The sequence below is a fragment of the Cebus imitator genome, unplaced genomic scaffold, assembly GCF_001604975.1.
Source record: "Cebus imitator isolate Cc_AM_T3 unplaced genomic scaffold, Cebus_imitator-1.0 Scaffold130, whole genome shotgun sequence".
Lineage (NCBI taxonomy): Eukaryota > Metazoa > Chordata > Mammalia > Primates > Cebidae > Cebus > Cebus imitator.
Genome location: NW_016107445.1, coordinates 2,486,777 through 2,497,803, shown reverse-complemented (window position 1 = coordinate 2,497,803; position 11,027 = coordinate 2,486,777). Strand labels below are relative to the sequence as shown.

The window sequence follows — 11,027 nt, the reverse complement described above, 5'->3', positions numbered from 1 at the left end:
CTTTTTTTTTTGTTTTTTTTTTCTTTGTTTGTTTGTTTTCTTGTTTAGGATTACATTGGCTATTTGAGCTTTTTGTGGTTTCATATGAATTTTAAAATAGTTTTTACTAGCTCTGTGAAGAATATCATTGATAATTTGACAGAAATAATTTGTGCTGAATCTACACATTGCTTTGGACTAGTATGTCCATTTTAATGATGTTGATTCTTCCTATCCATGAACATGGAATATTTTTCCATTTGTTTGGTCTTCTCTGATTTCCTTGGAAAGTGTTTTGTGGCTCTCCTTGTAGGGAATCTTTCACCTCCATGGTTAGTTAGCTGTATTCCTGCTATTTTGTTCTTTTTGTGGCAATTCTGAATAGGATTGTGTTCCCGATTTTGCTCTTGGCTTGACTGTTGTTGATATATAGGAATGCTAGGGATTTTTGTACATTGATTTTGCGTCCTGAGACTTTGCTGACCTTATCAGCTTAAGGAGATTTGGGGTCAAGACTACGGTGTTTTCTAGATATTAGATCATGTTGTCTGCAAACAGGAATAATTTGTCTTTCATTCTTCCTATTTGGATGTCTTTTATGTCTTTCACTTCCTGATTGCTCTGGCCAGGACTTCCAACAATATGTTGAATAGCAGTGGTGAGAGAGCACATCCATGTATTGTGCTGGTTTTCAAGGGGAATGCTTCCAACTTTTGCCCATTCAATAGGATGTTGGCTGTGGGTTTGTCATAGATGGCTTTTGTTATTTTGAGGTATGTTCCTTCAATACCTAGTTTGTTGACAGTTTTGTTTTTGTTTTGTGTTGTTTTGTTTTTGTCTCTCTGTTGCCCAGCCTAGAGTACAGTGGTAAGACCTCAGTTCACTGCAACTTCTGCCTCCTGGGTTCAAGTGATTTTCATGCCTCAGCCTCCTGAGTATCTGGGACTACAGGTGCACACCACCATGCCCAGTTAATTTTTATTTTCCTTTTTTGTACTCTTATTACAGATGGGGTTTCGCCATGTTGTTCAGGCTAGTCTTAAACTCCTGGACTTAAGTAATCCATCTGGTTCAGCCTCCCAATGTGCTGGAATCACAGGCATTAGTCACCATGCCTGGCCAGTTTGTTGGGAGTTTTTAAGTAAAGGTGTGTTGAATTTTATCGAAAGCCTTATCTACATCTATTGAGATAATCATGTGGCTTTTATCTTTAGTTCTATTTATGTGATGAATTCCATTCATTGATTTGTCTATGTTAAATTAACCTTGCATCCCAGGGATAAAGCCTACTTGATTATGGTGGATAAGTTTTAGATGTGCTGCTGGATTAATTTTGCCAGTATTTTGTTGAGGATTTTTGGATTGATGTTCATTGAGGATATTGGCCTAAAGTTTTCTTGTGTGTGTCTGTGTGTGTGTGTGTGTGTGTGTGTGTGTGTGTGTGTGTGTGTGTGTCTGCCAGGTTTTCATTTCATGATTATACTGGCCTCATAGAATGAGCTGGGGAGAAGTCCCTCCTACTCAATTTTTTGGAATAATTTTAGCAGCAATGGTACAAGCTCTTTTGTGTACATCTGACAGAATTTGGCTATGAATCCATCTGGTCCTGGGCTTTTAAGGGTTGGTAGGATATTTATTACTCCTTTAATTTCAGAGCTCATTATTAGTCTGTTTAGGGATTAAATTTCTTCTTGGTTCAGTCTTGGGAGGGTGTATGTGTCCAGAAGTTTTGTAAAAATATGGAACATTTCATGAATTTATATGTCATCCTTGTGCAGGGGGCCATGCTAATCTTCTCTGTATCTTTCTAATTTTAGTGCATGTGCTGCCAAAGTGAGCACTAGAAGATTTCAAAAGACAATCATATTCATTATTAGTGATAAATTTGTTTGCTTAAGAAACTGTTATTCCAATCTTAGAAGTGTCCTGTCTAAAGTCCATATATAAAATATAATTTGAAACATCTTAAAATTATCTGGCTACTTTAAAAAATAATTTTAAAACTCTATCCTAATTATCAGACTAGTAGAAATAGGTATATATTAGGTGGCTAATATCCACTTGATGGATTAAGTTATTTCGGATAAAAATTTTGTTGTTTTAAGTGAGCCAGGCCACTGGTAGTAAACTGCATACTTATTTTGTTTTGCTAGTCTTTTGTCATTATGCATATTAGTTTTTGCTTAACAATGATGAAGAAAGCAAGAAATTACTTGTCAGCAAAAGATGCTAACAAATGGTACTGAGACATATGAAATCATGAAATAAATATAAAATATGCTATAAAAATATTTATGTTTTATTTTTATTCTGGTGAAAGTTTGTAGAATGATTAACATTTATTTCTTAGCATGTTATTTTTTACAATTTTTTGCTACACTTGCATCAGAAACATATAATGTATTTTAATTTTACTGTTTGTTATTAATAAGCAGTTCTCAAATTTATGTGCCTTAAAGCAATATAATTTTGATTTTTGTTCAAGTATATTTCCTGCACAGATTGACAGATACCTCTACTCATTGTAGTTGGTAAGGAACCCAAACAGATGGAGCATCCACCATGTAAAATATATCCCTCTCTATGTCAGTCTCACACAGGCAATTATATATTATTGGAAACAATATACAGAATTTATTTACCGGAATTACATGGAACCAGCACATAATTACAAATGAACCAGAAAATACAATCCTACCATTTTTCCTGGAAGACATAGAGGTGGAATTATTTTTTTGGCATCAAAACGGCTACTACATTGTTCATTATATTATTTGTTGTAATAACAATTTATATGTATTGTAAGTTAGCATAGTGTAGTGATTAGAAGTATATATTCTTAAATATATATATTTAAATTGTGGCTCTGCCATTTAAGTAAGTTCAGCTCTCTGTTTTGTAGTTTTTTCATCTGAGTATTTTGATACTTTCTATAAAGCATTGTTTTGAGTATTAAATATGGTAATATAGGTTTAAAACACTTAGAACATTGCCTTGCAAAGATATTCCTATAATTTTAGGAAATTTATCATAAATCCTATAAATTTAAGATTAAGAGTTAGATTTGATCTAAGATTTAAATTTACATAGTGTGCAGAGTTAAGTAAGTTATCTTTCCCTTGAATGTTTGTGCATCTAGAGATTCAAATAAAGATACAAGGGGAAAATGTTCAACTGTGACCTTGTAGGGGCTGTGTCTTACATAGGCAAATGTAGCTTGGCTAACCTTCTAATGCTGACAGGGACAAGGGAAAGTAGAGAAGAGAAGTTCAGACTCTGGTTCAGTAGCAAGGCTGCTTCCACAGCTTTTGGCAAGGGACTGAAATGAATGAGAGGTGAGGAAGTTATCTTTTGTTGCAAAGGTGATAGTTAATTTTCTGGTTCTGTCATGAAAGCAACTCCTAAAGCAGCAGCAGTAAAAACTCTGATTAGCAATAATGAGGAAGAATCTGTTATTGCATTTACATGGTTGATACAGAGAATATTCATAAAATTACCACAAGGTATTAGTATTGGTCAACTTTGGGAAATGCCTTAAGCCTATAACACTTTCTTAAGTATACTCTTGGTGAGGACATATTCTTCACCTTGTTGGAAATATGATTTTTTATCAAAATTAATGGCTGAAGCACAACCTGGATGATTAAACATGGTAATACCATTAAAAAAGTAAGTGCAACTATGAAGTAATGGTACTAGAGTTCTATGGTTCATAAAACAATACAATAGGCATTTGTTTAAACAAGTTTTAAAAAGTTTCATATATGAGCAGAATAAATTTCTAACCTGATCTCTTTAAAAGTGAGCATTTGTTTGAAGATACAGATATAATAATATGTAAGTATTTTAATTAAAATATAACATGCATGTATAATTCTATAGGTTCATATATCGATTGTGTATTTATTAACTAAATTTTGATTTATGGAAGAATATTAAAGCAACCGAATGTCTTGATTTGGTATATTAAACTCACACAGGTTTTTCAACTCATTATATATATTGTGTAAATAGGTTTTATTGGGGAAAAATCATATAGTGTAAGAAGAAAGCACATGATTATTTGTTATTTTGTGTCTATGACTAGGTCATCTGAAAAAGTTCTTGCTGTTTATTTGTGAGTAGACTCTTTGGCAAGCTACAAGTCTTGTTAGCACAATGTTAACACTGACATTTATCTTTTATTCTTCATTGCCTCCAAATATTTAAATAGAATAGTATTCATAACAACAAAAAAAATAACCTAAGGAAGATTTTTAAAAATCCAATCAAAGGATCCATTGTGGTGCTCAATTAGGGCTTCTAAGAGCATTCAGGTGAATGGATTGCCTGCTCCTTATTCTGGTTCCTGAAATCAACCTGTGCCTGATCTATGTTGCTGGACATGCAGTTGCTTAGAGTGTAGAGACCTAGTTAGGTGACCTATTTCTTTTTATTTTTCTCATTCGACTTCTTAACAGAAGTATTGGAAATGACTTATGCATATGAATCAGAGCAAGCATTATATCCAGTATAAAGGTCAGCTATGCATGAAAATTTGGGGGACTTGGATAAAGTTGAGCTTCCACATAATGATCTTGCATGAAATGCAGATCAGGTGTGTAAGCAAAGAGAGTCTTCCACTGCCCACCTACAACTCAGTCTTCTAGAAAAGTGATCTCAGGTATAAACTCTGCTGTTGGCTTTTAGAGAAAGAAAAATTACCAATCTCTAGTCAACTGATTGCTATGCAACCTAAATTCCAAGGTTTCTTTAGGGTCATCTACTTGTCACTAGTCACACATTTCAAAGTCCTGTCTACATAATCTCAAAACATCAGATATAATTGAAAGAATAGTCAATCAGCATGATCCTGAAAACCCAAAGCTATGGTTAAGCTTCCAGGTTCATCAAAATGGGTCTTAAAAAAAATCAACAGGAAAAATAACTGTTGTATAGCACACAAGTTTATTATAACTTATCTAAAACTCTCTGTACTACAAGTATTGTAGAATTTAGAGGACTTTTAAAAAATATTTTAGAAACATAATACACTACATATGTATGTACTATGTGACATCCCAGTGGGATCTCTGGGCAAGGGCCCATAATCAAATATGGTAATATTTGTGTATCAAAATATGTCAGTATTCAACTACTTGAACTAGTAGGCACATATCAGTTGAGATCAGGTTTGCCATGAATGTTAAAAAATTTTGTTTTAAAGCTTTTTGATTTTTAATTAAATTTAATAATTATGGATTTGAATTTCAGTTTTATTCCGCAAGCCAAAAATGAGGAACACTCAGATACATTAACCTTAACTAAAGTGCTCACAAAATTTCAAATTTAACATCATAAAGATCACATGAATTTATATTTTAAATGATTGAGCTCTTTTTTTAATCTTATCAATACCAGCCAACTTGGTGACATTTAGAAGGTGCCAAGAATAAAAGATCTAGGTCAATGCAAACATGTGCTCAAAATGGTCAAAGAAATTGGTCACAAAATGTACAGCAAGAACTTCTTGTTAATAGACTGAGTCAAAGATGCTAAATACAGAAATATGGACCAACTATTTAGTTCTAAATATTAATACTTAATCCAAGCAGTTGCTTGAATTTGATTATTTTGAACATTCAGAATGAATTTTTCATTTTCATCTGACTATGTAGTAGGATCCAAAAAAGAATAAATGAATGCAAGAGAAAAAATTTAGTGATGAATGCTTATTATAAACGTACATGTACGTATGTGTGTAAAGTAATATTGATATCACATGAAATTAATGAGATAAAATTAGAGAGTGATGAATTTCAAGATCATGTTTAAAATTTGAATACACATGAGAAAGAAGTAAAATTTTACCCTATAAAGCATGATCCTTCTATTTATCTATTTAATTATTTATTTTATACTCATGCATATATTCAGTTAGCCAAGTAATACTAATGAATTCTGGGGGTACATAAATTAACATAATATAAAACTGGCTCTGAATTGCTCACAATCTTCAAGTACTGAGTTACACTTGCTTTTTCTCTATTGGTAAAGTGTACTTTCAATTAGTGAAATCATGGGTACCTTTAAATTTTGAGAATAGGTTCTCTGTGGCTGGAAAGATATTTTGGATTTTGACCCTGGTTGTAAAATTCAAGTAGTGTGTCTGTGACTTCACCTCCTTTTTCGCAGCAGTCTCCTTCCATTTGCTCTGCATATAACATAGGAATTTGCCGTTACTGTACTCACACAATACTACATTATGTGGTTTATCAGTCCATTTTCACACTGCTATAAAGAACTAACTGAGACTGGGTGATTTATGAAGAAAAGAGGCTTAATTGACTCAGAGTTCCACAGGCTTAACAGGAAGCACAACGGGGAGGCCTCACAAAACTTACTATTTATTATGGCAGAAGGCGAAGCAGGAAAAAAAAAAAAAACGTATCTTACAGAGTGAAAGCAAGAATAAGTACCTCACTTTTAAACCATTAGATCCCATGAGAACTCACTCATGATGAGAACAGCTTGGGAAAAACTGCCACCATGATCCAGTCATCTCTCATCATGTCCCTTTCTCGACATGCAGAGATTATTACAATTCAAGGTGAGATTTGCGTGGTGCTGAACCACATCATGTAGTGAAAGAAGTATGAATGTTTAAAGAAGCTCTTGGAAAAAATTAAGTCTTTACTTTTATTTTTATTTCCTCCTGTACCATTTGGCTACCACATAGATTCTAAGGAAGAATCTGTTCTTTGATGGGCAAAGATTTGAGCTTAGAAATTAATTACCTTCTGCCAGTTAACAGATTTATTTTAAATTCCTTTGGGAATAGGAAAAAAGAGCTTCAGCTTTGAAGTTACTTAATGCTTTGTACTAACACATTAACTTTTTCTTGATGGTATATATTGATTTAAATCACTTATTACAGACTTTATTTGTCATTCTATTCTCCAGGAAATCATTTCTGGAGAATTTGAAGAGATTGTAGTTTATATTTCTTACAATTTATCAACTTCAAGTTGAGTTTCTTTTTGTGGAAAATGAAATAATTAAATCACAACAGTACCATGCCAATGTCAATAGGAATACCAACATTATTTTGATTAAACTGGCTAACAAGACCATTTTAAAGTGACTTTTTAATAATAATTTGTTGGGGAAAACAAGAAATATCCATACAAAATATGGCTAAAATGATTAAAATGTCATCCTACCTAAATAATGACATATACTAAATTTACCAGAAAGCTACCTCTGAGTGGCTATTCTTATCATCGACTCCCCACCACTGCTTTCCCAGTGAAGAAACAAAAGTACCTGTGAATGCCTGATATTGACCTACGTATCCTCAATTTTATTTTGCCTAATATCTCAATGTCCCATAGGCATAATCTTTCATAGAGCTGATCGAAGTTGCCTTTTGAAATACAAAGCTCTTACAAATTATAGGAACTTGGCTCCTTTGTTTCCCTTTTGTAAAATATTAATAAAAATTTGCAAATTTGTGGCATATTCAGTGAAGCAAGTATTGGTTCCATTGATTTATCTACTTTTTCAAGTTCTTTTTCATTATTTCAGCATTATTCTTTTATATTTTATTGTTTATTTGTGCTCTAGGTTGATTGTTCTCTTTTTTTTATTGCTTAATAGAAAATTTTAAGTTCTTGATTTGAGACTTATTTCCTAACATAAGCATGTAAAAACCTTATATTTCTCTGTATGCACACCTTGTTTGCATGTCACAAATTTCGATATGTTGACTTTTTTCAATGATTTACCAATATTTACTAATACTTTTTGTGATTTTTAGAAAACTGGAACTATGTTGTTTGACTCCATATTTGTTATTTAGAAGTGTGTGTTTTTACTTTCCAAATACCTAGGGATTTTCCCATTTTCTTGTTGATTTCTAATTGAATTTTACTGTAATCTGAGAATATACTGCTATGATTTCAATCCTTTCAAATGTATAAATACTTGTTTTTAGGCTTAGTAGTATGTTTCATCTTGAACAATGTTCTACATGTACTTGAAAAGAACATGTATTCTGTTGCTGTCAGGAAGAGTGTTTTATAAATATCAGGTAAAGTCTGTTGATCGTATAGTTACGTGTTAAATATAATTGTTGATTCTCTGTTTAGTTATTATTGAAAGTGGCATGTTAGTGCTTCTGACTCATATGTTTTTTTGTTGCTTTCTCATTTCAAGTCTGTCAATTTTTGACTCCTATAATTTGGGACTCTGTTATTAGTTGTAAATTCTCCTATAATTGTCATACCTTCTTAATAAATTGAATCTTTTATCTTTATGAAATGTTACTCTTTGTTATACATAATTTATTTTACTTTAAGCTGATTTTGGTATTATATTAGTAAAGTCATTGCACCTCCCTACTGCTTACTGATTCCATAATATACTTTTTGATTTTTTACTTCCAAACTATTTCTGATTTTGACTATAAATTGCGTCTTTTTTGACAGCATGCAATTGTATCTTGTTTTTCATTTTTGTCTTAACTAAGAATCTCTGCATTTTGTTTGGAGAATTTTGCCCACTCACCTCTTGATATGGCAGGATTTATCTTTGACACTTTGCTTTTGTTTTCTATATATCTTATGTATTATTTACCCTCTTATATACAGCCTTCTTTAGGGTTAAATATATTTCTAATATACAATTTTAACTCTTTAGTTGTTTTTTTCCCCTCATTTCAAGAATCATTTTCTTATTGACTGTCACAGGAATTACAATATAATCGTTATTCATACCAATTCTACTTCAGATTAATACTAACTTAATTGTGTTAAATATGGAGGCTTTGTATATATTCAAAAAAATGTAAGCTTCTTCTTACTTTTGAGAGTTCCTTAGAAAATAACATCAACAAGATGGCAGAGTAAGAGATACCAGCCTTCATATCCCCCCACACACAGAAAACAACAGAATAGATAACTAAAGTAAAAATAAAGATAGCTTTATGCGGTTCAATTAAGAACCTGTAGCAGCATGGCAGGGAAAATAAATAGAAGAAAAACTGCACAGAAAGGATTGCTGGGGAGATCAGTATGCCTGAGATGTTGGTAGATAGCTAGGAACAAAGAAGAAGGGTGTTACCACATTCCCAGTGACCTGCGCTATACAGGACACTAGCAGCTTTCACTGCTAATGTAATCAATAGCTATTGCTTCTGCAGATGCCCCAGAGAAAGAGAAGTTGTTGTACTGCCCAGGAAAGAGCTGCTGTTATGCCACCCATGGACTGGGGCCACCACACCTTAAAATCCACAGGCACTCAGGACCCTGGAGCTGCAGCCTCTCAGTACATGTCTATGTTGGCTGAAGATTTCAGCTCTGCAGCTGCACCATACCCACCCACACTTTAGACACCATAGCCACTGCCTTTGCATGCTTGCCTTGCCCTGGGCCATGGAACCGTGGTTGCTCTGCACACATCTGTACTCCAAATCTCAACTCTGGTGCTAGCCAGTGAACACCTGTTCCTCAGACATACAAACCACTGCCACAGCAAACTAGCCTGTGCCCTTGTCCCCAAAAGCACTGTTGCTCTACCTGTGCCAGCACTGAAACTGGGGTAGTTATGCACAATCTCCAGACTCAACTTCCATAGCTACTCTGCAAGCATTCATGCCTAGGATATTGGAGCCACCACCAAAGTGCAAGAACCCATGCTCTGCACCAGAGAGCAGCTGAAGCTCTGTGTGTGCCTGCACTCTGTACATCAGCTCCCTAGCTGTTGAGTTGTCTCTCTGTGTTCTAACATAGCTTGCTGAGTTTTCCTAAAATAATTATCATGTATTTTTTGACAGGTAACTTACAGATATCCATTTCTATTGGGACCTTGTGTCAAGAGTGATGAGTCATGACTTTCCTCCTGAGAGAAAGAGATCAGGAGAAACATAACAGCTTTCAACGTGAAAGACCCTACAGCCCTTTCCATAGCTATGGATGCCCACAGACTTGGTCACCCTGAATCCTAATAATCTTCACTAATGCCAGCCTAAGTTATAAAGCTTGATGGAGACTACATTGTTGTGCCCTCATTGGACTCAAAACCATAACATCCCACGCAGCCAATGCCATCAGAATCAACCACATATGAAAGCTTTTCTTCTCTGAAATCAATCTGTAATGTCTGGGAGAGAGGTGACTCTTTTATTACATGTGCAAGTATTGTCAGAAGACAAGAAGAAACATGAGAAACCAAGAAACCATCATACCACCATAGAATCACAAGAATTATCCAGTAACTGGGTAATAAATAGTTATCTATGAAATAGTCATCAAGGAATACAAAGTACTCATGTTAAGGAAGCTTAGTCACCTGCAAGAGAGTACAGAAAGGCAACCTAATGAAATTAGGAAAACAATACGCAAACAAAATAATAGGTTCAATCAAGAGATATAATTCACAAAAAAAGAACCAAAGAGAAATTCTGTGACTAGAAGAATACAATACATGAAATTAAAAAATGCAAGAAATAAAGAAGCTTTATGAAAATTTAATGATAAGCACAAAGAACACATCTATAGTAGATGCATAAAAGATAAAGAGAAAAAAAATGATCAGGAAAAAAAAATGATAAAGCGACTATAGTAAGTCCTTACCTAGAAAGTATTACCTTAAATGTGAATGCATTAGAATTTTCAATCAAAGACATACAGTAGGTGGATAAATTTTAAAAACCTAACAATATGCTGCATGCAAGAAACTTTCTTCACCTTTAAGGACTGAAACTGAAAGGACAGAAAAATGTATTGCATGCAAATGAAAACCAAAAGAAAGCACATATATGTATACTTATAAGAGATAAAATAGACTTTGAATTAAAAACTATAAAAAGAGAAAAATAAGGTCATTATACAATGATAAAGGAGTCACTTTAGCAAAAGAATATAACAATTGTAAATATATATCATCTCAAATTGGAGCACCTAAATTTATGAAGAAATATTAACGGATATAAAAGGAAAGATAGATGATAATACAATAATAGTAGAAATCTTTAATACTGTACTTTCAACAGTGGATAAATCATCCAT

At 33.4% G+C, this 11,027-nt stretch overlaps 1 non-coding gene across 1 annotated transcript; it reads right to left on the bottom strand.

The window, feature by feature from the left end:
• Window positions 1-1,712: 1,712 nt before the first annotated feature.
• Window positions 1,713-1,820, bottom strand: LOC119473069. Its single transcript, XR_005202233.1, has one exon. It is a non-coding gene; the product is annotated as a U6 spliceosomal RNA (small nuclear RNA).
• Between the last annotated feature and the right edge of the window lie 9,207 nt (window positions 1,821-11,027).